This window comes from Sturnus vulgaris, chromosome 4 (genome assembly GCF_052056855.1).
Source record: "Sturnus vulgaris isolate bStuVul1 chromosome 4, bStuVul1.hap1, whole genome shotgun sequence".
NCBI classification, from domain to species: Eukaryota; Metazoa; Chordata; class Aves; order Passeriformes; family Sturnidae; genus Sturnus; species Sturnus vulgaris.
In genome coordinates this window covers 14003401-14029781 of record NC_142246.1, presented here as the reverse complement: position 1 = coordinate 14029781, position 26381 = coordinate 14003401, and the positions used below count along the sequence as shown (strand labels likewise).

The window sequence follows — 26381 nt, the reverse complement described above, 5'->3', positions numbered from 1 at the left end:
ATTTCATACCATTGTTACTCTGCTTTCTCTGGGGAATCACTACTGATTTGAAGCAGTATTAGATAAAGATGAGGCCATACCATATCTCAGAATGACTTGAAGTTTCCTTTATTTTGTGAAAGGTTGATTTAACATTAGATCAAGCATTTCTTGAAATCTTTTCATAAAATGGAAGTTCCACTGAAATATCACGTTTAGAGATAATCGCATGCCTTAGAAGTCACGGATTATGTGTATCATGTAAGATATTAAACCTGTCAAGATGTTGTTTTTAATACGTCTTTTAGTTAAGACCATGTCTTGACATGAATTATTCCTAGCATAGTTTCTCACACACTGGTTCAGCAAGCAATCATCCACTACATCCATCATTTCTGTTGCTGTCTCACCATATGTCTCAGAGGGGGTAGGGGGGAAGTTTCCAGTTAATCATTTTTTTTGCATTTGGTATGCAAATCACTTAAAATTGAATGATGTGGCAATTTCAAGAAGTATTGTCTTAAGAAACACTGGAGTTTCAGTACTGAGCTAAGTTTGATAGGTTTAGTGGATAGTTTGTTTTCCTTTTTGCTTGCATCTTAACAAAATTTTACAGCTAGAAAAAAATTCTCATTATAATCTCCAGCCTATTTCCTCCTCAGAGATATGCTTGCAAAAATTGGCTTTATATTATCTTAGGGAAAGGCTTCTGCTTGTAATATTTCAAACCTTCATCTGTCCTTGGCTGACATGACATTCATCCATCTGACAAAATGAGGGGGTAAAAAAAATGCCAGCCTCTGAGTGAATGCTCCTTTAAGTGAATTTGTTAGGCAGGCATAAAGGATGCTGTGCTCACTGAGGATAGCTGGGGGCTGCAGCCACACAGGGCAGTGAGGCTGGGGCTGCCTTCCATCCATCCACAGCACTTCTGCTCCAAACAGCAACCTGGGAATTAAAACACACAGCAGTGGCACTGTGAAGGCTGCTCTTGGCTCTCTGAAGATGCACATAATGAGATAAACAATGGTTTGTTAAGTTTCAGATTCATTTCCTAACCTCACAAAAAGCTCTGCATAATGCTGCTCAATACTGGGAATTGTCCAGCCGTAGATGCATGCCAGTAAAGCACAGAAAGCTCAAATCTAGGAAATGAAGGAGAGCTTGAAGAAAACCTTTGCACAAAATCAGCAAGGCACTGAGACCTGAATTTCTCAGCGGTATAAGCAGTCAGGCCAAAGCTGGACAAAGAACAAGACAGAGATGGGAAGAAGGAACATTATTAATTTCTATCTGAAGTTTTTTTCTGAAAGGGTTGTGCTGTGTATAGACTACCAGGAAGTCTCTCAGGCTGCCTGCACTTTGTTTCTCTGTAGGGAATACCAGGGATGTGCAGACGTTATTGCCACCAACAACTAGTTTTGATTTCATACTTTGCAATTGTGACATATTTTAAAAGCAGCTCTTTGTTTTGTAGGTTCAAAGGTCGACTTGGAGCTTAGCTTATGAGACATGAGCACCTTATTGAGCATCTTTCCATTCAGCAGGAAAAGCTTCACACTTCTGACAAGGGTTTCTCCTATGCAAAGCACTTACATACAATCCAATTAAATAAAAAGTGGATCCAATTAAATAAAAAGTGGAAAGAAAGATCAGAGGGTCATATTTTTTTATATGCTTTCCAGTAATTTTTTCACATAAAGTCATGCAGAAAGAGCCTGATGGAGGGGTGCTATGTAGATTTCCTTCTGCCAGGTGGCTGTTCAAATTGCTAGATAATACAGTCATATATTTCTCTTGGTGCCTGATTGATCTTTTTACTTGTGAAGGTGTTTCTGCACAGTGGAACAGCTTCAGTCAGAGAAACAAGAGATGCTTTCTTCCCCCTCACACCCCACTCCAGCTCTTGTACCAGCATTGTAGCTGTTGGGCCTCTCCCTTGGGGGAAAGGTGTGGAATTTAGGATTGAACCTTTCTGGCCAGGAAGGTGAGATGGAGTCTTCTAAGAGTCTTCACAAGTGATCCAATTTTCACTGTAAATAAATAGATTAATTAATTAATTAAAGGAGAAAAAAACCCACATCCTTACACTGTGTCCTGGAAAGCAGTCCCATTCATTCCTGAACAGAAGAGCTTCAAATGCTACATTCCCTGCTATTCACAGAGAAGTGGCTGTTTCTCAAGCTGCCAGGATACTCTCCGTGACCAAATTTCTCAGCTGAGAATATTTCTGTTATTCAGAAACAGGAAGTCTTGTGATTGAGTGCCTGTGAGAGCCATTTTGCCCAGCATAAAGTAGTTCTTTGGAGCTAAGCTGTGCCACTTCATCCAGCAATTATTAAGGTATTTCCCTTGCACACTGATATTTTGAAGCTAGGCCTGAATGCTCCTGAATTACAGTATGGAAATCCAAACCTCGGTGTCTTCATTAAAACATTACCTTCTCTTTCACACAAAAAATATTTGATTCTTGAACAGCCACTCTCCACATGCACCTGCTTGGGCTCCCCCTCCCACTGTGGTCACTGGGCCACTGATATTCCTGTTAGGGAATTGTAGCCCAAAAACTGCTGACTCCAACCCCTGTGGGCCATGCTGGTATTTAGGTCTCTAAGTATTTGCCTTGCTGATGTAAGACAGGCAGGTACAGAGCAGCCTGAGGCAGTGGTGTTCTCTCCCATGGCACCCCATGCTAGATGCAGGAGAAGGTTGTACCATAGAGTCAGAGAATCACAGATTTGTTTAGGTTGGAAAAGTTCTTTAAGATCAACAGGTCCAACCACTAACCTATTACTGCCATTTTCACCACTAAACCACAGTCTCACAGAATCACAGAATTGTTGAGGTTGGAAAAGACCTCTGAGATCATCAAGTGCAACCATTAACTCACCACTGCCAAGTCCATCACTTACCCATGTCCCCAAATGTGGGAGTGTGCTGGCCTTTGCACCACTAATTAGTGGTTTGTCATCAATCTCCTCTGTTTCTGTTCACAGCCAGGATTATCAGAAAGGCAATCGAGACAGATTCTCATGTTCAGACTTGGATGTTTATTATATCTTATCAAAAATTACAGAAAGCTCCTCTAGCTCCTTGCTAGAAGTAGGAAAAATGGCTACAGCTGAGATTGCTTCAAGGCCTTTTGAAGCTAAACAAACCAATAAAAGTTTTACACTTTATTATTTATACTTTAGACCCAATAATAGATTCCCATGACCCTTAGAGTGACTTTAGATTGACCAATCCAGAGGTTACTGCGTAAGTTCCATGAAGAAGAAGGAAGAGAAGAAGATGAACAAGAAGAAAAGACACCACCCAAAATTCTCCATCTTGTCTCATAACTACCACTATACTGTAAAAACCTCAGATTTAAAACCCATCACCCAGTGAAAACACACACATCTAACCCACCACACATTTGTGATTTCTAACTTATTAGTTATATTTACAAACCTTCTCCAAGGTTTCAGGTCCAGTGCAGTGTTTTCCAGGGTGTCTGTGCCTGGAAGCACAGAAAGCTCAAAAACTCCAGATTCCTGAGATTCAACACCCAAACTCCACATACATACCTTTTTTGAACACTTTTAGGGATGGTGATTCCATCACTGCCCTGGGCAGCCTGTTTCATTGCTTGGCCACCCTTTAAGTGAAGAAATGTTTTCTAATATCCAGTCTAAACCTGACACAATTCCAGGCCATTTCCTCTTGTCCTATTGCTTGTTACATGGGAGAAAATACCAACCCCCACCTGTCTACAATATTCTTTCAGGTAGTGGTGGAGAGCAACAAGTCCCTCCTGAGTCTCCATTTCTCCAGGCTAAACAACCCCCATCTTGGTCTTGGATCAGTTGGAAAATTACTTTCTCCCATAAAAAAATATGGTTCTTTTTATTTTACTGTTATAATAGGGCCTGCAGATGTGACCCAAACCTTGATTCACCTCTTTCAAAAGGAACAAAGAACCAGATGTGCATGGAAAAGGTAGAATAGTCTTTGGCCAGGAATCTAGCTGAGGAAGACCTACAGAGGGCTCCATTTCACACTGCTCCCAAGGGGAAAGGACATTTCTTATTTAGCTGAAAAATAATGACCACTCTCTGGAAACCATATATTTTATTTTCTCTGGGTAACTCACAGACATTTTACAATGGCAATAAAGTTTTAATTTAAAGCATCAATGATGCAATCTTTCAAGAGGTAATGGTTGGTTTAGTCTCTGGCAGCTCTTTGGTCCAAATATCTTGGTCTTCACTTTTCATGGGCCATTAATGAGGAGATGAACTGCAGAAGAGAAACTTGATCCATTAAATCCATGCCATTAGTTCTTTTGTCTTCTTTGCCAATTGTATCCAGATCCAGGTAGTGACTGGAATTTTCCACAAACATCTATTGTTTGTTCCATTTTCCTCTGCTCTTTGGATAGTTTTTATTTTGGTCTAAGTATAACTTTTGCCTACAACATCTCTTGCAAGGAAAGAAAACTTGCTATGAATACTGATATTTTATTGAATCATTTTATTCCTCAAAAAGTGCTATGTCTTTGCATAACTCTTGATCTGGAATGTATTGTTTTGTTGCCTAAAGAAACACTAATCATAAATTCAAGAAAGACAGGGGAACAGAAATAACAGAGATAAAACTGAAACAAGAAATGAATAAAACATTGGAAAAATGTAAATAAATTCACCAAATATGCCTGTTAAATCCTAAGAATATGAATGATTTTATAGAAATAATGGCTTACATGCTGAAGCAAAATGTTTCTGATCATGACTGGTGTAGTCTGTTTTGATAGCCCAAGATATTCCACTGTCTGACACATCTGCATCAATGACGTAATTTTCCTTTCAAAGTAAAAAGAAGTATCAGATACCTAAATAGAACAAAAAATAAAGTTTTTCTACACAAAACTCAGCTCAAATTGTGAGTAATTGTTCTTAAATAAAGATAATGAAACCAGATTTTCTTTCATTCTAAAAATGCTATGAACATATTCAGCATAAACAGATATAATTTTTCAATCTCTTTGCTTGGCAAGTTGTTTTTTTCTTTGAAATATGAATGCAGAAAATTCTCAACCATTTAAGTATCTGAGAGCCTAAAAGGCAATAACTGGCAATAACTTTTGCTTGGTGCCAATTATTCTGTGATAGATACTGCATCATGTATAATATTATGTGTGTTCCTTATGCTTACTTATCACCTTAGAATTGTAAAGTTAATTAAAAATATTTAGAAAAGTTAAAAATTGTCCTCCAAATACAATGGGAAGCACTAAAAGAGGCAGACATGGCCAAACCAAAGATGCAGAAAGTCTACTGTAAGGCAGGGAAGGGACAACAGCACGCATTTTCTCTTCTGGTGCCTCTTCTGTATTTACACATGGGGGAGAGTTTTGGCATCAGATCCTTAAGTCTGTCAGGTTTGTCACTTAAATCTAAGAGATCTAGCACTGTTACTCAGCATGGAGGAGTTCAGAAAATGTCCACCAGAAAAAATATGCTTCCAAAGTTAAGAAAAAGAAAGAGAAGGGAGCTACAAAAGCAGTGAAAATGGGATACAAAGGATTTACCTACTCATTACCTGTGTCACTTGTAGAGGATTTGGATGGATTTTAGCTACAGGGAGTCAACTCTTCTGGCTTTGTATACAGCAAGGACTGCACAAACAGGCACAATCTCTGTTCAGATAACACAATGAACCTCTTATTTTCTTACATTACACGGCAGCACCAGAGGCACAGGATGTCTCAGTTTGCTGCACAGCCTGCCTGCTTCCATGCTACATCCAGCACTCTTCCTCTGCAGGAAACTGAGCCCTCAGTCTTCTTCAGCATATGAGCTTCTCCTTAGGGGCTGTTAACATATCCTCGGTTAAGGCAGGGTGCCACCCAAAAAAGCAATACATATTTTTTGAAACTAAAAGAAAAAAAAAAAAAACAGCTTAAATAAATCCTAAATCATGCATTTTTCCTGTCTATTAGGTGCTAAATTTCATGTAAAGAGCTTCTAGTGTTCATTGCTCTCTGTCTTTTCTTTCTTCTGTGCAAAGACATGAGTAACTCACATCCTTTGTAATGTGGCACTGACCTGTAAAAAACACAAAGAGAACGTCTTTAACAGAAAGGAGAGAAACACTAAATAAATGTATAATTATTTTGTTTGTCTCTCAGAATATGCACATACACAAATAAACACCCACACAGCTTTCCATGCTGTTTTACTAAAACAAATCTTCAGACCCCCAGCAACAAACAGCCAGTCACTTATTAGTAAGAATCCAAATAGATATTACAGAGCCTGACTACTTGTGCTTTTCAGATGTAAATATCAAAATTGCTTTTTGAAGAAGTAAAATGCAAAAGCAGTTAAAGTTCAGGATTCAATTTTTTCCTCTTCTTTTGATAAATGCATTTACATTTTAATTTTCTGTGTTTTCAATTTTCATCAGTGAAAAGCTGTATCCCTGGATGAAAAGCACAATAATAAAATGTTCTCTACTCCATAATTTTCTTGTAATTCACAGAAATGATCTGAGGGCATATAGCTCATGACAATATATATTATAGCATTCAGTGCAGAGAACTCAATTGTTAGGGCTGCAATTTCAAACATATGTATATTAATGAACTGGCTATGGCTTCATTTTAAATTCCTAAAGACTTTTTTGCTGACATAGAATCATCATGGCTGTAATCTTAGAAATCTGCAAAGATTGTCAGAACTGTGCATGTTATTTCATTTATTCAATCAATACAAGTGTCAATGCCAATTATGCTGCAGAAATCCATATAATAGTCCTATTTTTTTAGGTCCATATGGCACCATAGATCATGAGAGGAACAGAACAATGTGACATGCCACATCTTACATAATTTGGCAGAGCAGTGTGCCTGTGATTTATAAGAACATGCTATAAATCTTGTTCTGCTTTTATTGCAATCAGTTCCCTTTCTACCCTCAAAATGATAAAGCAGATTTTGCTAATCTAAAACAAAACAAATCAAAAGTCCAAACAAACATTGGAAACATTGTTGGCCTTCATTTATAGCTTGGGGCAGTTTTTAGTTACACATCTTAACCACTCTGGCTATTAGAAAATGCAGAAAAAATTGTAACTTGCTGAACAGACAACAGCATCTACAGTTAACAACTGCTCACTGCAGTACCCATTATAAAATGCAAGATTGGTGTGCAGAGCTATAAAAAACATACAGACTTTATTCTCAAAAAAAACCCTGGTACATCAATAATAACATCAGTTGAGAAACCAGAGGATAACGCGAAATATGTAGGAGGTCAGCAAAAGCCTGGGAGATAAAGCTCAGAAGCGAGGCTGAAAAGCAGCACAGAACAGAGACTGCATTCAGCCCAGTGCCAGAGAATAGAGATGGGCTGAAATCTATGACTGGGGAGCCTGTGATTCCATCTCTGCAGGGACAGATTGCTGCCACAGGGAAGTGTCCCTCTGCCCAAGCTAAGGGAGCCCAGGGAGCTGTCTGGAGGCTTGTTCTTTGGGGAAACTGCACTCTCCTTCACTGCTGATACTGAAACAGGTTTTCTTCTGCTTGCAGCAGACACCTTCTCTCTGGTCACATTCAGTTCTTTTTCCCTTCTAAAGCTTTATTTCTCTCTGTCTAGGTTTGTGGAAGCTCCCACCAGCTCTCCTTGCACCTAATTTATTTATGCTTTCTGATCAAGTTTAATCTCTCAGGTTTGGTTAGCATTGTCTCCACATGGCTGTCAGGTTTTTATCCTCCTCCAGTGCCGACTAAGACTGACCCATAGCCCTCCCTCTTTCAGCTCTGGTACTGCTGAAGGCACTTCCCATAGGCATCCTCCACAGCTCCCCATCATCCCATCTGGGCAGCAGAGTCTCTTTTAGAGTAGGAGGTGAACAAGCCTGGCCTAAGCAAGCCGGTGACTGGGAGCTAGCTGCTTTCTGGAAACACTGCTAAGGATAAGCATCAGGAAGATCTATTTAAGCTATAAGTTAGAATTGGTATTAATGTCATGGTTGTAAGGGAGGCACAAACCACATCATACTAACACAATAAAAACCTAAAAAGGTTTAGGAATCTAACTTCTTTTAAGAGAAATGTCAATAAACATGAGAATAATATTATGTAACATAATGCTTGCTTGCTCAAATCTGGAGTATCTCCTGATACAACAGTTATAATTTCAAACATGAAAAATACATAAAGTACTTTAAAAATAGGAGGGGGCATATTCATTTTCACCATAATTATTCCTCATTATGTTGACATAATTATATGCATTATTCTCATTATATGTGAATTTATTGGCATAGTGATGTTGTCAATAAATTTTTCTTGTGAAAGGGTCTAATGAACCAGTTCAAATCTGGGTATTTTAGTGCAATTGAATACACTACACTTGTTCGACTCACAAGATCATGTCCTTCACATTTTAGAAACTTAGTCAAGACTGTTGTGTTCACTCATCCTAAATTTATTTGACCTTAATCCATGCTTGATGATGCAGTGAGAAAGCCGAAAGGGACATAGGAGACATAATAAGAGATGTGCCTCACGGCAGGGAGCATTTTATTCTAATGATTATTTATAAACCCCTTTAGTTCCCCAAGACGTGCTTTAGCAGTTGATTATAGTTTTCTTCAGCATTTTAGCTGCTGTTCTTAATAATGTGGCAGATTTTTCTAGCTATTAAAATTGTGCTTCTGATTAATTTTGCATCATTTGTGATATTAAAAGGAATTACTTGCCCTTAGTCACAGCCTCTATAGCTAAAGAAAGGGACCTTTGCTGCTGAAACCTACCCTAGAACAAACAAGTAGTAGAGTGGCTTTCTAAGTTAAAACTTCCTTTGATTTCTCCAGATAATTTTTTTCCCCAAGTTAAGGCCGCAGGGCTTGGCTGTGAGTTTGCAAGTGCCAAGGAGCTGAACTGAGTTTTACTACTCCATTACTCATGTGTCTCTATTTTTCCCAAAACTCTTTATATAGCTGCCACAGTTCCTCTGCACCTTGCAAGAGATGGATGAGCCAAGAAACACCTTTTTAGCGGTATCTGTAGCACTTGCCAAGTGCCAAGTCATCTATTTTACCTAGGATATAAGCAGGAGCTCTGTGTGCTAGACTGCAGGCCAACTGTCCTGTAAATAAATCCTGGTCTTTCCAAGTTGACCCTCTGTGCACATTTAAACACTTCATCCTTCAGAACTTGAGGCTGCTCTGGGATGCACAGCAGCTACTGAAGGAGTCTGTAGCCACAGAGAGTCCTGCAGTAATCTGGGGACATCAGCACAGACGGCTTCCCAAAAGAATTTCTTACCAAAGTAAAGGTTAGAATCTGACCACTTCAGCCTGTGACCTGCTGCTCTCTCCTCCTGCCCAGGTTTGACTCTGGGATTACAGAATTTGAAGTTTCCCTCAGCATCCTTCTCAGCAGGTATCCACAGTGGACAAGGAGCTCAGAGTAAAGTAGAGAGAACAAGACAAATAAAGACTGAGATAAATCAGGGCTTGCTGTTATCTGTATATTGCATTCCCCACTACAAATACTTGGCAGAGATGTTTGTTTCTTAGGAACCACTAAAGTTATTTGCAAGCTGCTTCCACCATAAAATGGCTGATTATTCCTATACATAGGAAGGGCTAATGTATCTTTCTGCTGAAGCAACTGGAAAACAGAGTTTTAGACAAGTGAAAAAATACCTTCTTTACAGAAAGAAACAACCAACAGTAGCCTCCCTAACTCTAGTGAAGAACTGTAGATTTTAGGCAGGAGCCTAAAAAAATCTGTGGGTAAGGAGAGGGAAATAACTGCATCATTTCAGGATTACTTTTTGCTGTTGCAGCACCTACTTCTCCAATGGGCTGGATCCTGCAGGATGACAGAGGCAGCTGTGGATTCTGTCCATCCAGCAAGGTGACATAAACTGTGTCATGCTGAAAAGTGATCCCACACGAGTGCTGTAACCACTACACACACAAAGAGACTCCAACTTGAAAAATCCTAAAAAAACAATGGGGCATTTTATAGTATTGTTTCATTGGTGGCCATACAGTGTCAGGGGGATTAAGCCCACTCCTTCTTCTGCAGCTATCCCTGTATCCCCTCTCTCAGCTAAAGGCAGGCTCCTCAGCCCACAGCCTGCACAGGACACCCCAGCACACCCAAGCTGTGAGTGCCTGCCCTCCCCATGAATTTCTGCAGCTGGAAATACCATGCCCTGGCTTACCTCAGGTACAAAGTACAAAATAAAATACTTAGAGTGTGCTTTAGTTTTCTTAGTCTGTAGCTTCTGGATTTGGTGGGCTTTTCTGCTTGCAGCTGAGCTGACTTCCACAGCAAATAGCATAGATTAAGTTCTGTGCTCTGAGCAGGGATTTCTCATTTCATACATCATTTATAACTTTCTGCAGTGATTCTACAAAGTCAGTTTTTCTCCACAACACAAAGATGAGAAGGATGGAAAATACGGCTAAAAAAGTGACAAACCTGCAAATTGCATTTATGTAGAATTCTGTTGCCACAAAGCTTCTACAGCAATTTTATGGAAACCTAGCAAATTCAGTATAACTAAATTTGCCATTCAGGAAAGTTATGCATTTATAGATTTCTGCATAGTGTCATATTACAGCTTAGCAGAGATGCTAAATATGTCTCACACAAAATGGAAATTAAATCTGCTCTTCTATTTTGTCAGATCAGGTCTTTGCCTATGGTACATTGGGCATAGATTTCACTGCTCCCTCCTCACAGAAGTGAAAAATCACACAAACAAAACCCACTTTTGCAAAGGTTGCAAACAGTAATTACATCAGGTTGCCCTATAACTGGCAAGATGTCTTTTTTCATTTTTTATTTCACTGGGGTATTTCATCCATCATTCATAACCAGAATATGAACAGAGGCGACTACAGAAGATCACATTTTGGTGACATCCAGATTTCAGTGAGGTAAACGGCAAAAATCCCACAGGTTTTATTAGAGCCACAAACTGCTCCTTTGTACTGAGTTCTTGTTTTTATAGTCAGAGCCATTTGCCAAAATGCTGGTCCTGATCCCACTTTCATAGCTGGATAATCAGGATTTACTACGACCTAAATCAGTGAAGTCAGAATGGTGCAAATGAGAGAACTGGGGCCATCTGCTGTGAATTTCCAGATACCAAAAAGGAGCTGAAGAAGGGAGAGATTTTCTTACCAGCCCTCAATTCCTAATGGGCAAAGGTTTACAAAGAAAGTCCTATCGTGCCTGTAACCCATATTTAACTGTATCTTAAGTCAATAGGAAATAACGTCAGTAGGATACACACACTCACAAACACATACGTATGAAAACACAAAATTGAATTCAGGTTGAAATGCTTTTCATTTCGGTACAGCATATTGCCATCAGATAAAGAAAAAATACATATTATTCTCTGTCTAGTTCTTCCAAAGGAAATAATACCAAAGGTTTAAGAACATGCATTGGCTTCCTTCCTGATAGGATTTAAAATGTTCTTTTCCAATGTAAGTGCAAAACCAAACATTAAGGCTGAAAATCAAGCACACTAGACACGCACATTCAAAACTGCTGTGAAAAGACTGGACCTGCTGCAGCCAGTGGCACAACTCCCACTGACTTCCATGGGGCCAAAATTCCACCCAGTTCCTAGGAGAACATTGAATTGGCCACACTATGCATCACATTTAATGGACTACATTAGCAGGCATGATTTATAAAGATTCACATTCAAGAAAGAAATCAACTGCATTGTGGAAAGTATTTAAATTAATGTATCTGTTACAGCATACGTCTAAATTAAGGTAGAGTTCAAAATCCTACTTTTGGTACTGCCTGACTTCTTGCTTTCCAGAGAAGTATTGCAGTAAGGGAATTTTGAACTCCATTTCCCATTTTTCCCACTGCAGAACAAGGGTGTCACCTACCATATGAGCTTTATCAAAACATCTTTAAAAAAGAAGAAAAAAAACCTTTAAATCAGACTATGTTATGGCACAAAATGTACATAGGCATGAGTAAATGATTTATTTCTTTTTTCTTTTTTTTTTTTTTCCAAACTAATTCCCTGCTTATTTTTAACCCAATTACAAGTCTGTTGGCTGCCAGTAAAATTTGGATCCAAATATTTCTGCTAACCAAGTGAAATTGTTTGGATAGTACAGTCAAAATTTCTAACATCTTAATCTGGTTGTTTTCTGACTTTTTCAATAACAAAATTAATTGGGTACATTAAAACTGCAATTCTTGAAAGTCCAAGACAAACATCATAATAAAATACCAATTTCTTTAGGGAAAATTCTAGTATAATAAAGAAACCAAGAGGATTTTATTGAAATTACTTCCAAAGCCTATAAAAGTTAACAGATTTATCTTCTTTCCATAAGTTTTGCTGCATCTTGGGTAGATTTATAGGAGAACCAGAATTACATATTCTGTTATGCCACCATGACACCTTTTAAAATGTTATGAATATCTTGTCACTTCATTGTGGCCAGAACAGACAAACATAATTCCCTTATTTTGCTTTGTCCAGTTCCTTCATTTGGCCTCAAGGACCCCAGTGACTGAGGCCACGTCCTGCAGGTCAGTGCTCTGTGACCCTGCAGGGGCAGAGAATGGACTGGATGATACCAGCAGCCCTTGTGCTACCAACACTGGGAGAACACAGGTGAAGCAGAGCACCAGGGCAACACTTCAGGTGCATTCAGGGGCTCTCACAGGACATGCACAGCACAGGACTTGAGCACAAGGCACCCTCTCTGCCCCAAAAATGGCAAACCCTGGGCAAGTGGAAAGCATGCACAGAACAACCATAAAGAATTATACTAACTTTCAAGAGCAAATAATTGCCACCCCCAAACAGTCCCAAACTAAATATTTCCAGGAAAATCTGTACTGAAAGTGAATAAAGCCTGACCACTGCAGGCAACTGTCAGAAACTCTAAATAATGAGATTTTGTTATAGGCATTTCTTAATGCAGAACAGCAGTAGCAATGAATATGCTGGGACAATGCAGGGGTTTTTATTCTCTTTCTGTGAAAGAAAATAAATGGGGAACTTCATATAGTCATTGGCTCCGAAACCAAAGAAAAATAATCACAACCACACAACAAAACCCGTTGCACAAGCAAGTTGTATAACTTATTTTGAGTGCTTGACTAAATATTCTCCTAAAAGATGTATTTTACTTTTGCCATAAACACATCAAGACATGCCAAATTTACCACATTCCTTGATAAATTATTCGTTTTCTCCCTGCTAAAACACCACATCTTCTTTCAGGATTCATTTTATGTAACGTCAGTTAGCAGCCATCTTGCTATGCCTTTGTCAGCAAGGCTGGAAAAACCTCAGCAAGAGCCTTGGTGAAGACTCGTGTGGCATCTTTGTTGTGCCTTAAGCATCAGAACTGAACATATTTGCAGTCCTTCTCTGCTTCCCAGCCCTTGTGGTCCTGCCCTTTACATCATATTCCTCTCGTATATATCCCCTCTTATTTGTGCTGCAAACTTCATGAACCAGGAGCCTCCCAAACACACCATCAGTATCCTTTGTCTTGGTGTCTGCTCTTCCTCTCACATGCTCTCTCTCCTCTTTTCTCTGGCTGCAATTACTTCTGCAGAATAACTGTATTTTCTTCTTAAAATGTTATCCCAGAGGGGCTATCCCCATCTTTGACTGGCTTGGCCTCGGGCAGTGGTGGGTCCATCTTAGAGCCAGCTGGCATCAGCTCTGTTGGACATGGGGAAATCTTACAGCAGCTTCACATCCCCCCCCTTCCATTACCAGAAACTTGCCCCACAAACCCAATATATGCATGTATATTAGTGAAGGTTATAGGATATATGCAATTTTTTACAAAACCACACAATTTATTTTTTTATTTGTTGCTTAACAAATGGGGACTATGATAACTGTCATTCTTCTTACTTCTAACATAAACAAAACCAGTAATATTAAAATACAAAAAGCATTAAAACTGGTTTTGTGTGCCAAAGAAGTGACTGCTCATTTTTAATAAGCCATCTGTTTCATTTAGAAATTGGCTGTTTATAAATTTCCTTTAGTCAGCAAAATATTGGCTTCTCCCAGTAATATTGAGAAAGCCCCACAGGATCCAACTAATAAACTGTATTCTCTTTTCACTGTGAAAAAAAGAACAAAACAACATAGATTTTAAAAGAAGTTATAGTGTGAGGCACAGTATTTGTGGCCAGATGAAGCTGTTGGGAATTGGAGGGAGGTGGGAGAGGAAGGGCAGTACCTGTCCAGCCTCATGGAAAAACCTCACTGGCACCAAGCTGGTGAGAAGCATGGCTGGGAAAAGGAAAGGAGGAGGGAATCTAACTAGTTACAGTGATGGTTTGTATCTCCCAGGATACTTCAAGGGGAGTTCCAGGATCCCAAGAGCTCACAGAATGAGGTTTAAAACAATACAATACCCAGTACTGAAATTGCTGCAGAAGATTCTTGTTCCCATACCATTTTGGAGGGCAGGGAAGACACAGCAGAAGATGGTATTTCAGTGGTTAACAGCTGAGTTTCCATGAGAGTGCAAGAGGAGAGGCAGGAGGTGCTCCAGGTGCCAGAGCAAAGGTTCCCCTGCAGCCCCTGGTGCAGCCCATGGGGAGCAGCTGTGCCCCCGCAGCCCAGGGAGGTGATGGTGATTGGTGAATGATCTCTCCCTGCCCTTATCTCAACTTCTGAACCTTTCACTATATATTCTCTCCCCTGTCCACTTGAGGAGGGCAGTGGTAGAGTGGCTTTGGTGGGCATCCAGCATCCAGCCAGGGTCAAATCACCACAATGTAACAGAACTAAGTACTAGCTGGTACTCAATTTAAGATCAACTGGGTTTATTTATTGTCAAACATCCCCAAACTTGATTCAGACCTGCAAGACAAAATTCACTGTCGTGGACTTCTGAATTGTCTGTTCATGCAACGGTGCTGCTTCTTCATCTAGTTCAGGGTTCAATCTCTCACACACATTGTGGATAATCTAAGTTAGATTTTTTTCTTCTTAGAAAGTGAAAAAAAATCACATATGACACAGTCCTAACTTTTCAAGTACAAAAGTAAATAAAGACACATTTTCTTGAAGTGCTGGACAAAAATCTGGAGGAATTTCTTGTACTCTTGCATCAAAACTCTCCAAGAAAAGCTTCATACAAACTTCATCATATCTACATGGGCATATGTTATCTTATTAGAAGACTGGAAAAGTCACACCAGTCTGAGTCACATGCCCAATGTTTCCTATAGAGATGAAAACAAATTAAAAGAAGACAAGCTTTCCTACTCTTCCTGCAAAGACTGTGGCTGTTCATGTGAACCGAACTTCTCAGCTAAATCCTGAAACTAGTGATATTTCCTTTTCCAATCAGTGTGCTGTATGAAACAAGCAGCTTTGAATATATTTGTTTGAACCTGAAGAATATTACTCTCTGAGGATACTAATAAACCTAAAGAATATTAATACATTTATATCTAGATGAAAGCTATAATAATTCATCATTTGAAATCACTATTTGGGTTTTCTTCACAGATACAAAGTAATTAAGCTCTAGAATTACGTTCAGCAGAAAAAGAGGCTCACTGCAAAACCTGCGTACACACCATTTTTTATGGCCAAGGATTTGCATGTTTGTTGATTATCTAGTCTGCACAGCTTCCAGAAACTTTAATCAAGAACTAACCATGGCAAAGGAAAGTTATTAGCTTAGTCACAAATACACACCCATAATAGTTAGTATCTCAACCTTCCCAAGTTAGCCCACACTGTACTCTGCTAAAACAAAGTTGCTGACACTATCATGAAATATTGGTATATATAAGCTAAGTCTGAGGCTTTCAAAAGATTTTCAAAGAAAGTAATCTCCTGACTTTCTACAACTGGGTCTCTGTGCCTTGATTCTATGAATAATGAACTTGCAGTAATTTCATTCAGAAAGAAGCAGAGGAAAAGGTCACTTCAAACATGGGAAATTAGGCAATGTGATTCTATCAGAAATCATACTGAAAGGATTTGTTTCTTTAAAAAACAAATACGAAGAGCAGCTAAATATATTAATCTTGTTCAACAAATGTTTGATAGAAAAAAATGCAGGAAAGAAGCCCCCAGCCCCTACCAGAAGCACTGCTCCATCCAGGCTGTGACTCAGTTGGATAAACATAACACACGTACATAGGCTGCACTCTTCTTCTGTGTTGCCCCCCTTCCATTGGATATATTACACGTTGGAAGCAGAGCAGCTGCTCAGTGCCACACTGAGAGATGCAGCATGGGCTCTCACTGCTGCAGGATGTGGTCCAGAATAGCTGAAGACATCACGGCTTTTTCTTGCCACCTTTCCCAAGCATTAGCAAAACAGCACAAGGAAACAGAGTACCAGAAGTCCTGACACATCACAAGTACAGTGATTAGGTTTTTGAAATGCCTTTACCCAGCAGGACAGGAACTGAGGGCATTTTTAATATCCATGTTTTATCAGATCATCCTCTGTAACCAACAGTAGTTTTAGACACTGATGTGTGTCTGCACATCCTTTAGTAGCTGGCCTCTCCTGTGATAAAACATACTATTTTCTGTCTTGTAGCTTCTCTCCAGCCTAAAAGGTTGTCATTCGTGCATTGGTCATACTGGGTAACATTTATCTGCAGTAACAGTGATTGATATTATAAGTCTTAAATTATTGGCAGTGCAGCAAGCATCTAATTGCTGTACTTGGTCTAAAACCAGAAATAATATCCAGCCTGAGCTGAATTAAAAGCCAGACAGTGACAAAACCAAGAGGATTTGTGTGTGTGACAGTGTACTTGATTTATTGCTTCAGATTGCAAGCAGTGAAAGGCAGTGTCAGTACTCATTTTCAGGTGACAAAAAGATATAAAGAGGTTATTATAAGGACTCCAACAAGTTTCTGCAGGTCTGATCTGGGAGAAGATAATAATGCCAGGTACTACACAGGGATGGAGCAGGAACACAAGAGACTGAGAATAACTGCCCTTGCAGAAGCTTCCCAGAAAGCACCTGAGGGCTTCAGCCCCTGAGAACTGTACACATCCAAAATACAGATTTTCAAAGCTTTTATCTAGTCCTGAGGCATTTCAGCTGCAAACAAATAGTAAAGTCTCCAGGGCATACTATATTTTGCTACTAGGTGAAAAGCTATGCTCAGAAATGAAGAGCTCAGCACTGAGCTCATGCCTAATTCCCAGCAGGACTGGCACAGTGAGGTCCCTTGCATGTCTCTGTGGTTCAGCCCCACAAGACCACACATCCTGGCAATGTGTATCCCAAACACAGCAGACAGCACACCCCTTGGATCATTCACCGCGGCTGTCAAGAGAAATGCACTCAAATCCCTGACACTTCCACAGCCCATTTCTCAGAGCAGGACCATCCAGCCCCTGGATACCCAGAGGTGGGTCACTGGCAATAAAAATAAAACCGTAGCAGAGTCACATATTTCACACTTGTTTCTTTCATGCTTTCAGTGGGCCACTGAACAAACACAGTTAGTCAGTCAGGGTGGGCTTCACCTTCTCTAATTTCAACTGCCTGAAAGTTAAATGCCTATTCCAGGAGATGTTGCTAACACAAGGAGAGACACTTGCAAGGAACAATTTATCCCATGCTTCTCAGACACACACCTTAGGTCAGACAGGTCACTGTCTGGAGGAGTCTCTCCTAGGGATTTGGGATATGTCTGTTCAGCAGCACAGTGCATTCCATGGTGTCCTCTACTGCAGGTCACTCTGTCATCAGCCCAGAGAAATCCTGGGGCTCTCCCTTCCTGAACGTGGGCTGAGAATTTCCTGCAGAAACAGCCAGGGCATGCAGGGCAGGGAGAGCTCTGGGTTTCCCTCAGATGCAGCTGGATTGCAGCTGGAGTCGACATCTGAGGATGAGCAACATGGAGTGTATTGCAGTACTACATATTGTAATATAAACACAGCCTGTACATGCATAGCTTAGGTGAAGACCCTTTTAGCCAGACAATTAGGAGGCATAAATCCAGCATTTAATGATACATACATTCATGATACTTTTAATGGCCCTTATGAAACAATAACACCAGAATGAAACATGAATACATTCTCTCTCACTGTCTTTCAGACTGGATACCAATGTCAAATATATTTTAATGCTGATTACATCTTTCTTTAATATATTACAGTAGATTTTGTACAAATATGGGGCTGGGTTTGAAATAACTGTGTCAAAAATAAATATTCATTGAAATTTCACTTAGATGAAATAAATAAATAAATAAAATCTGGTCATATTCGGTCAAACTTTTCTCTTTTTTCTTCAACTAAAATTGGCCAGGTCACCAATTAAAAGAAGCTTCCTTCTCATTCTGTTTTACTCTCTTCTAAGATAAGGTCTTAACTGGGGTTACTTTTCAGAACAGTGACATGAAATTATGCTCAAACTAAAAGCATAAGATGCCTTTGACTACATACCATGGTAAAACGTTAGCATTTAATATTACAGTGTTGAGATGCCTTTTAACAGCACTTAGCCATGATTAAGTCTTCAACACTGGACTACACTGATGCTTTGGGGAGCCTGCACAAAAGGAATAGTATTTTGCATATTATATTTTTACTGAGCATATAGGTGGACTAGATGAAGACTAGGTTGTTAATCAAGGGCACTTACTCTCTGGTTGTCACAGGTCTTTTTTGAATAGTCTCAAGTTTCTGAGGGGTTTATGAGCTTAGGCGTGGAGCTACCTGCATAACACAGAGTAGATGAGAGAGGAGACATGCACTACCAAAAAGCATTATTTTCACTTAGAAATTCTTGCTAAAGAAAATGCTACTGGAATAGATATATCGTTGCTGGTATTTAACTAACCTGCTTTGTTTTATAAGCATGTAAGATGAAACTAAGGGATGTCTGACATAAAAGAAACATTGAAATATAGGCTGAAAAACAGTCTATAGCAAGCAAATTTTAAAAAAATCTCCTGCAACTGTCTTCTGTGATCCAAATTAATCTTAGTAAAACAAGTTAGGACTTTCATGGCCTCTTAGAGAGCTGAAGTATTTGTGGAACTCTGTAATTCAGCCAATTTCATAAGTACAGTGAATTCATCTCAGATAACCTCCACGTCAGTGTCAACCAAAACACTTTCCTAGCAGACTTTTACCTAACAGAACCAATAGGAATTTCATACCAGGTTAGTCAAGAGAATGAGTTTCTTAGTTACTACCAATGTTTGCCTTTTGAGGAAAATTAGGCACCAGTGGGGGTCTCTCTCCCTTATTTCTGCTCTTTTCTTGATTATTTGGGGAGGCTGGTGACACCTTTGGGCTGGATGGTCTCCTCCAGAGGTGCCTAGCCATTAGTGAATAGAAGTGCCACTCGACTTTAGGGAAAAAAAAAAAAAAAGAAAAATAATCATTTTGACAAAGTGCCTAGGAAATTCAGCCCGAAGTGGTAGTTGTAGCTAAGTGGAAATCCTGGATGAATGCAAATTTCTGCTGCATGGATTGACTCTGCAGTGTCTGCACATCTGCACAGAGAGCTCAACACTTTTTGGCTTTGTTGCTTATATCCACTGTCTTTGCTGGACATTCTGCACACAGAGCTGGATCATCACCTGTTACTGTGCTCAACATGGAGGTGTAAAACCTCTCTTATTAGCAATAATCATTGTGTGCCTGATACATGGCACATACACACACAGCCTTGCCCAGGAGAAAGAGAGAATCCCAGCTGCTATGGAAGTGAGCCCCTTAGAAAATACTGACTTTGAAACAATCAGATAGGAATACAATTGGTTCTAAGGCTTAAGAAAATAAACAAAATAGGTTTATCTGCTGCCATTGTATTTTTAAGATAACATTTTCTCTTCTGGGGAGGCAACCAGGAAAGAGTGCTGTAGGCCAGCACCTGACTGGCCCCGATATCAGTTCATCTCTTGGAACCTTTGTCTGGCAGATGCTGCATGAAAAAATATAGTTTTGTACCATCTACCTGCAGCATAAGCTGGTGTGGGTTCAGTGGAGTGGTTCTGATTTACTGTGTCTGGCCAGTGAACAGTACACTGAGCTGGGCAAGTCTCTGCAGCCAGGCGAGAAGCAGGACAGACAGGAACCTGGTGAGGCAGATCATCCTCAACAATAGTCTCTAATGCAGAATGAAGTGGCAGAAACAGTACATTATGGACATTATCATCATTATCTCTTGCTACCTTTAATAGGTTCTTATATCATTTTGCTCATTTTTATAGCTTGCTGGCTCAGAACTGACATTTTTCCTAATTCACTGGAAGAAATGCTGGATTTCAGCTCCTCTTGTTCTAACCATACACCAAATGGATGAAATAGGGATGTGACTGCTGGAGTAGATCAACCCTTTCTTGTATAATTCAAACTAAGAAATTTCTAAAGTATGGTATTTTTTACACAAAAAGGGATAAAAGAATATTCCTTTTACATTTATTTTGGGCTAAACTTTTTTTTTTTTTAAACTTCTTTCTTTTGATTAAAAAAACAACAGAAAGGAGAAAACTAGGCAAAGCATGGTCCTCATGAAGCTGCAAGGCAGGATTCAGCAGAAAAAAATCTCAGAAGACTTTGTAAAATGGTTACACAAATTCCTGAACTATTATCTGTAGGATTTTCCCAGAAGATAACTGATAGTCTGCATTTTTCAAACTGCCTTAGGACGTGAAACAGAACGATACCTCATTATAGAAATGTCATCAATTGTTCCAGCATTTTTATCATCTGAATATGAAAGCTTTTCTGTGAGATGGCTAACAACAGGTTAGCCAACTGTGTTATGATAGAAACTCCTTTGGAAGTACAAAATAATTTAAAATAACCACTATCCCGTGGTTGTGCCAAGACCTGCATGGGGTAGCTCTGGAGAGCAGGGGTAATATGTGCTACTTTCTACCTCCTTCTTCTGCAGTTTATAGTTTTTCCCATGTACCTGCTGACACAAGCAGTGCCCTGGGTTTCTGCATGATCTGCATGGCTGCACACCCCATGAAGGAGGCTCAGGGAAAGCAGGGAAAGCTTGGGGATAGAGGGAATGAGGGGGAAAGGGGGATTGTAGAGCATTGGGTGAGGAAAAGCAGAAGCACTGGGGTTGCAGAGTGGGAGCCAGGCTGGAAAGTGCATGAGAGCAGAGAGGGATGTGTGTGTGGTCTTGAGCGACAAAAGCCAAGTCTGGAAACCTGGAGCAAACACAGGAGCTCAGTGGGAAAACAGGATTGTGCATGAAGAGTCTGAGAGGTAGGAGGTCTGAGATGAAAGAGAAGGAATCTGCTATTCATACAGGAGAAAGCAGGGATACTGCCACCAGCAACACTCTGCCATGCAAAATAAAACAAAATTTACCTACTGAGTGTCATTACTGAAAGAGGCAGTTTCGGGTGTCACATCCACTGATATCTCACACTGTTCAGTCTTTATTAGCTTGCCCACACTTATTTCTTTTTATACCCCAGTCATACTGGTACTTCTGAGCGTTCTGTTGGACCTATCTTTATTATACTCAATAAGTATTCTTCAAAAGGATTGTTTGCTCTGCTGTGGGACAAGAAACAACTAGCTGAGGAATGGAGCTGAGTTTTCTGCCTCGTTTGCTCTATATTCCTTTCTAGGCTGCATCACTCTCTTATTTTCTTTTTTTAGGTAAAGCAAATTCCTTACAGTCTCTCTTCCTTAGCAATTTTTCTTATGCTGTGTACTACTGACAGTGCTCTTTGCTATGTCCCTCTAGTCATGCTTTACAGGTGGGCTGAGCCAGTGTTGTTCCAGCTGTTCTAGCTGAGGTCCTGAGTGACATGACACTAAGTCACATCCCCTGAAATACACACATACAGGTATATGTGCTCAGTGTTCAGTTTTGGTAGGCATTTTTACATCATCTGCACATTTAATTATGCCTCTTAGACAAGTACAAAGACTTGCACTTGGGAAGGAAGATAGTAGATTCAGGATTATCCTCATCTTCTGTGGGTGCTTGATCTAATCTTAGACAGGCTGCCAAGAAACCTCTATTCTCAACACAGTCAACATGACCTTTATCTGTAGGAAGTTCTGTTTTGCTGGAGGCATAGAAACCTTGTGTGCAGTCCTTATCACAAAGCTTTTGTTAGCACTGTGTGTAAACTGAACCCCAGCCATCAGAGGTCAAAAGCATGAGGTCCAAAGCCTTGAATTTTATTTGGACTTCTGCAGGTTTGGGGAAGAGAAAAGATATTATGCTGTGCAGGCTCATGTTGTTTTCTGGAATGTGCTGGAATGGTCAGAGTGCCAACCTTCTCCCTGCTTCCTATATATTTATCAGAGATAACATCCTGCTATACAGTGCTTCTTTTATTCTGGTGTTCCTGTATGCAATGAAACAAACAGCAGCAAGGAAGCACAGATATATCTGCCAAATACTCTTTTCTCCTTCAAGTTCTGGAAAAGTTGTATTTGATGAACAAATATAGATGTGATTATTACTTTAAGATCTTTTATTCAATTTAAGAGCTGTAAGTTTATGTAAGAATGTATTTAAGACCTGTAGTTGACTCTTTTTTTTCTGCATGTTCTGCAAAAAGAGGCAGTCAAAACCTCATCTTTTCCTTTTCAGTTCTCCCTGTTAAAGTGGATGTTGAAAGTTTGGTTTTATGTCTTGTTATTGACAATACGTTAAGGCCACACACCATTGGTAGTTTGCTCATGAATACCCAAAACCAGTAGAAGGACATTTTTAAACTGGTGGCCTCTCACACCACTGAATTTCTCTTCTAACACTGGAACGAACTCCTGATGAAAGGGAGGCACTTATGTAGCTGCTAGCCAAGAGCTTGCACCAGTACAAAGCAATGGAGCTGTGTCCATAGATTTCTTCCAGATGCAAGTAAATGCACCAGTCCCTGAGTATTTTTCTTGGAGTTACTGGTATACTGTTTTTCATAAATGAAAATATCTATGAATCCTGTCTGTAAATCAATCAGCTATAATTTTAAGCTTCAATAGCAGTACAATGTGATAGATAAAATCCCTTGCCAATCCAATTTCTTGATCACAGCTGACTGTCTTGGACAATGCTGTGAGGAGTAAGAAAACAAAACATTCCTATTTCATAGTAATGCCATGGTTCTTTAATGACAGTGAAGATTGTTGCTGAGAATCTTCTTTATAACACTGACTTCATACAGCTCTATCTTAGGAGATATTTTTGAAGTAATGATTGAAAATCATGCATTCATTCAACATGAACTTTGTCTTCACATGAAAAGATATAATATTATAGTTTTAAATAAAACGTGGAACTGCAACCATGTATTTTGCTTGCAATGCCAGAATTCACAGTCATGCTAGCATTTCAGAGGAAGCACAGATTAAAAATGCATATTATGAAATGCACTTCATGTGAACAAATGTCAAAATGGCACACAGTTTCACCACATGACTAATATAAATAATTAAGTTAATATATTAAAATGAAAGTACATAAATTACAACAGAGAAAATATTGGCAGAGTAGCAAATTCAGATTATTATTACCTGCTGTCCTACAGAGATTGCCTAAAAATGAAGGATTCTATATTCTTGCTTTTCTACTTCAACTCACCATCCACCCCACTCATGGCTAGAAATCACTTTTAGTTTAAGAAAGATATACTGGGGTGGCAGATAAAGTTCACACAAGCCTATGGGTGAGCTGTAATGCAGAGTTGTTAAATCTTAGGAGCAACACTGCGCATTAAAACCTCTGCACCACACAGCCCAGCACCGAGACTGCAGGGATGCTGCAGGGTGAGAGCACGCCAAAGGTACAGCCCTGTTTAAAAGCCCTTCACAGTACTTCACTAGTACAGATTACAGTGAGACAGGAAAGAAAAGATAACATAAATTACCCTGTGCCACATTAACAAAATTTCCTACAGCCGTGTTTTTTTTTAAAAGAGTAAGCAGAATCTGAAATGTTGTGCTTTTAAAAGATGACAAAGGGCTAAGGCATCTGCACACATACAGCAGGTAGCTAATTTCAGTCCTTTTCCCTCCATATATTTGGGAAAATATAACATAAGTATTAGTAGCAGAATCCCCATTTTGGAAGCCTTTCCCACCACAGTGAAGTGTGCAATAACACTGTCTCATGGCCACTAAATGCACATGAACATGTGAAGAAACTAGAGAAAATAGTTCAAGTAGGAAAGCACACTGAGTTTAGCAGTTGTTTTCCTGACCCTGGATCCCATTCAATTCATTAAGTAAGGGCATAAATAGTTTAATAATAGCCCCTTCTGAAGCCTCAGGGGCTCAGCTTGCTCCGAGGTGACCCAGCACAAGCTATCTAGTCAATAGCCATTTCCACCTTCCTCCTGATCTGTTTACTGAAATCTTTTTCCCCACTGATAAAGGCAGTTAAACATGATTTTCCATGCACCTGCTTTAGGGACTTGCACCTCTCTATAACCAGTTCAGCTACATAGGGGGAGGGCTATAAGAAACTTGGATTTCATAGTTCAAATTTTTTAAGCATTCATTGGGGTCAGGTGAGATCAGATCTCATCCTGAGAGAGAACGAGAGTGAACAATGGTAAGACTGAACAAGATATGAGTATTTAGGAAGAATAGATTTCATACTTACAAAGAGGAAATTATAGAGACAGAAATTGCTTTCTGCTGGAAAAAAAAATGCACTGCATATGCAAAACTGGAAGATGCCTAGGGGAAAAGACAAAGTTGATATCAATGTGAGTGGCATCTTGGGGAAAACCCCAGCTGACAGAAGGAGGCTGCATAGAGGGAAGAGTGCTGGGAACTACTAGACGACCGACTGGCACATATGTGCTTTCTGGTGATTAAAATAAGCCATTTAAAAACAGACCTGCCTGAAAAGCAAAAAAGTAAATTACATTATACTGGATGGAACAGCTACCAGATGGTCCAGTTACCAGCAGCTACTAGATTTTGTTTTTGTTTTTTTAAATACACACATGCACTCACACGAGCAAACGCTCATGGGCCAAACTGGACTGTAAAAGCCATCTGGCACTGCCTGTGTAAGTTTACTACACTGTGAAACCTCATTCTCTCTGACATTATTTGTGGTTAGAAGACTAATTCCAGTTTCAGCCAGGCAACTAGACTGCAATCTGGAGCATGAGAATCAGAGGGCAACAGAAACAAAGAGGAAGCCATAGGGTGGATTTTCAGCTGTGAAGAAGCAACTTCCAAAAGGAAAATGAACTTCATTTCCTCAGTTCCTAAAATGAGTAATAGATGGTTAAGATTTCCTCCATTCTTTGCAATAAATCAAATAGTGTAAAACACACATGTACCCCTCTACACATAGCAGAGCCCCACAGTTCTTTTCTAAATAGGACTTGTATTTTTTTACAGTCACATACTGCTTTATTCTGTCTTCTCCAACTCCTGTCCATTAGGACATCACAGTACTAGATGAGTTTCTATTTCTGTTCATTCATCTATACTTCCAGTTCAATTCCCATTCCCTGCTCTGGCATATTAAGGGGTCTTTGATCAACTCCAGGTATATCCTAGAAATAAAGAAGTATCTGCCATCACGTACAGATGACATTTGATATGTCATCAAAAATCATTTCTAAAATATGCTCATATCACTCATCATGTTAACATTTCCTATGCACCTTTTTCCTAACTTTCAAAGAAGATGTTTTATAATGAGTATTCTTAAAGAATTTCATTCTGGTAGTAACTAGGAATTATTTTATAAAACAATCAAGGCAATAAGAAAAAGTTGAACATGTACCTATCATTGCACAGAGACAATATCCTTGCCCTGAGATCTAATCTGGCAAATTACTCAACACAGTCAGAATTCAGCTTAGTTTCATTCAATACTGTCCTTTGCTATAATTGTTTTTTGTTGCAAAGAAGGAAGAAGAAACAAAATGCAAACAAAAATTTTCAGATCTACAAATATGCACCAACAATCAGTACAGAGCTAGTTTTCTACCATATTAAAAGCTACATCTGCATCATATGTGTTATAGGTACCTGCTCCCTCCCAGCTGAGGAGGCAATACCAGTGCTTCAATACTGGTGCTAGACCAAGTCCAGAGCCCAAACTGAGGTTCAACATACAGTACAAACACAGCCCAAAGTAAATGCTTAGCCCATGTTTACCTTCCAGTCCCCCAAATTCACTCCCAAAGCTGTGAATTGTGTGAACAGGAACTATCTCTGATCTTCAGAGCATCCTAACAAAGCTTAAAGCTCTGCAACCAGTGGCCAAGCTACTCCCATTGCCATATGGCCAACCTGTGAGGGCAGAGAGGCTCAGGTTTATTGAATTCATCTATGAATTCAGACTTGCCTTTGCTGTACTTCACAAAGAAAATTCAAATAACCTAAATTGTGGCTGAGCACATTTACACAGGCA

General features: G+C 39.6%; 1 long non-coding RNA gene across 2 annotated transcripts; it reads right to left on the bottom strand.

The window, feature by feature from the left end:
* Positions 1-2919: 2919 nt before the first annotated feature.
* On the bottom strand, positions 2920-24656 carry LOC106857253 (uncharacterized). Of its 2 annotated transcripts, none has more exons than XR_015803027.1 (3): positions 24603-24656; positions 9296-9433; positions 2920-6068 (listed from the first exon to the last, which is right to left on the bottom strand). It is a non-coding gene; the product is annotated as an uncharacterized LOC106857253 (long non-coding RNA). The 2 variants fall into 2 exon arrangements; XR_015803028.1 differs by lacking the exon at positions 24603-24656 and having other exon boundaries at positions 2920-4260; positions 4724-6068; positions 9296-15470.
* Between the last annotated feature and the right edge of the window lie 1725 nt (positions 24657-26381).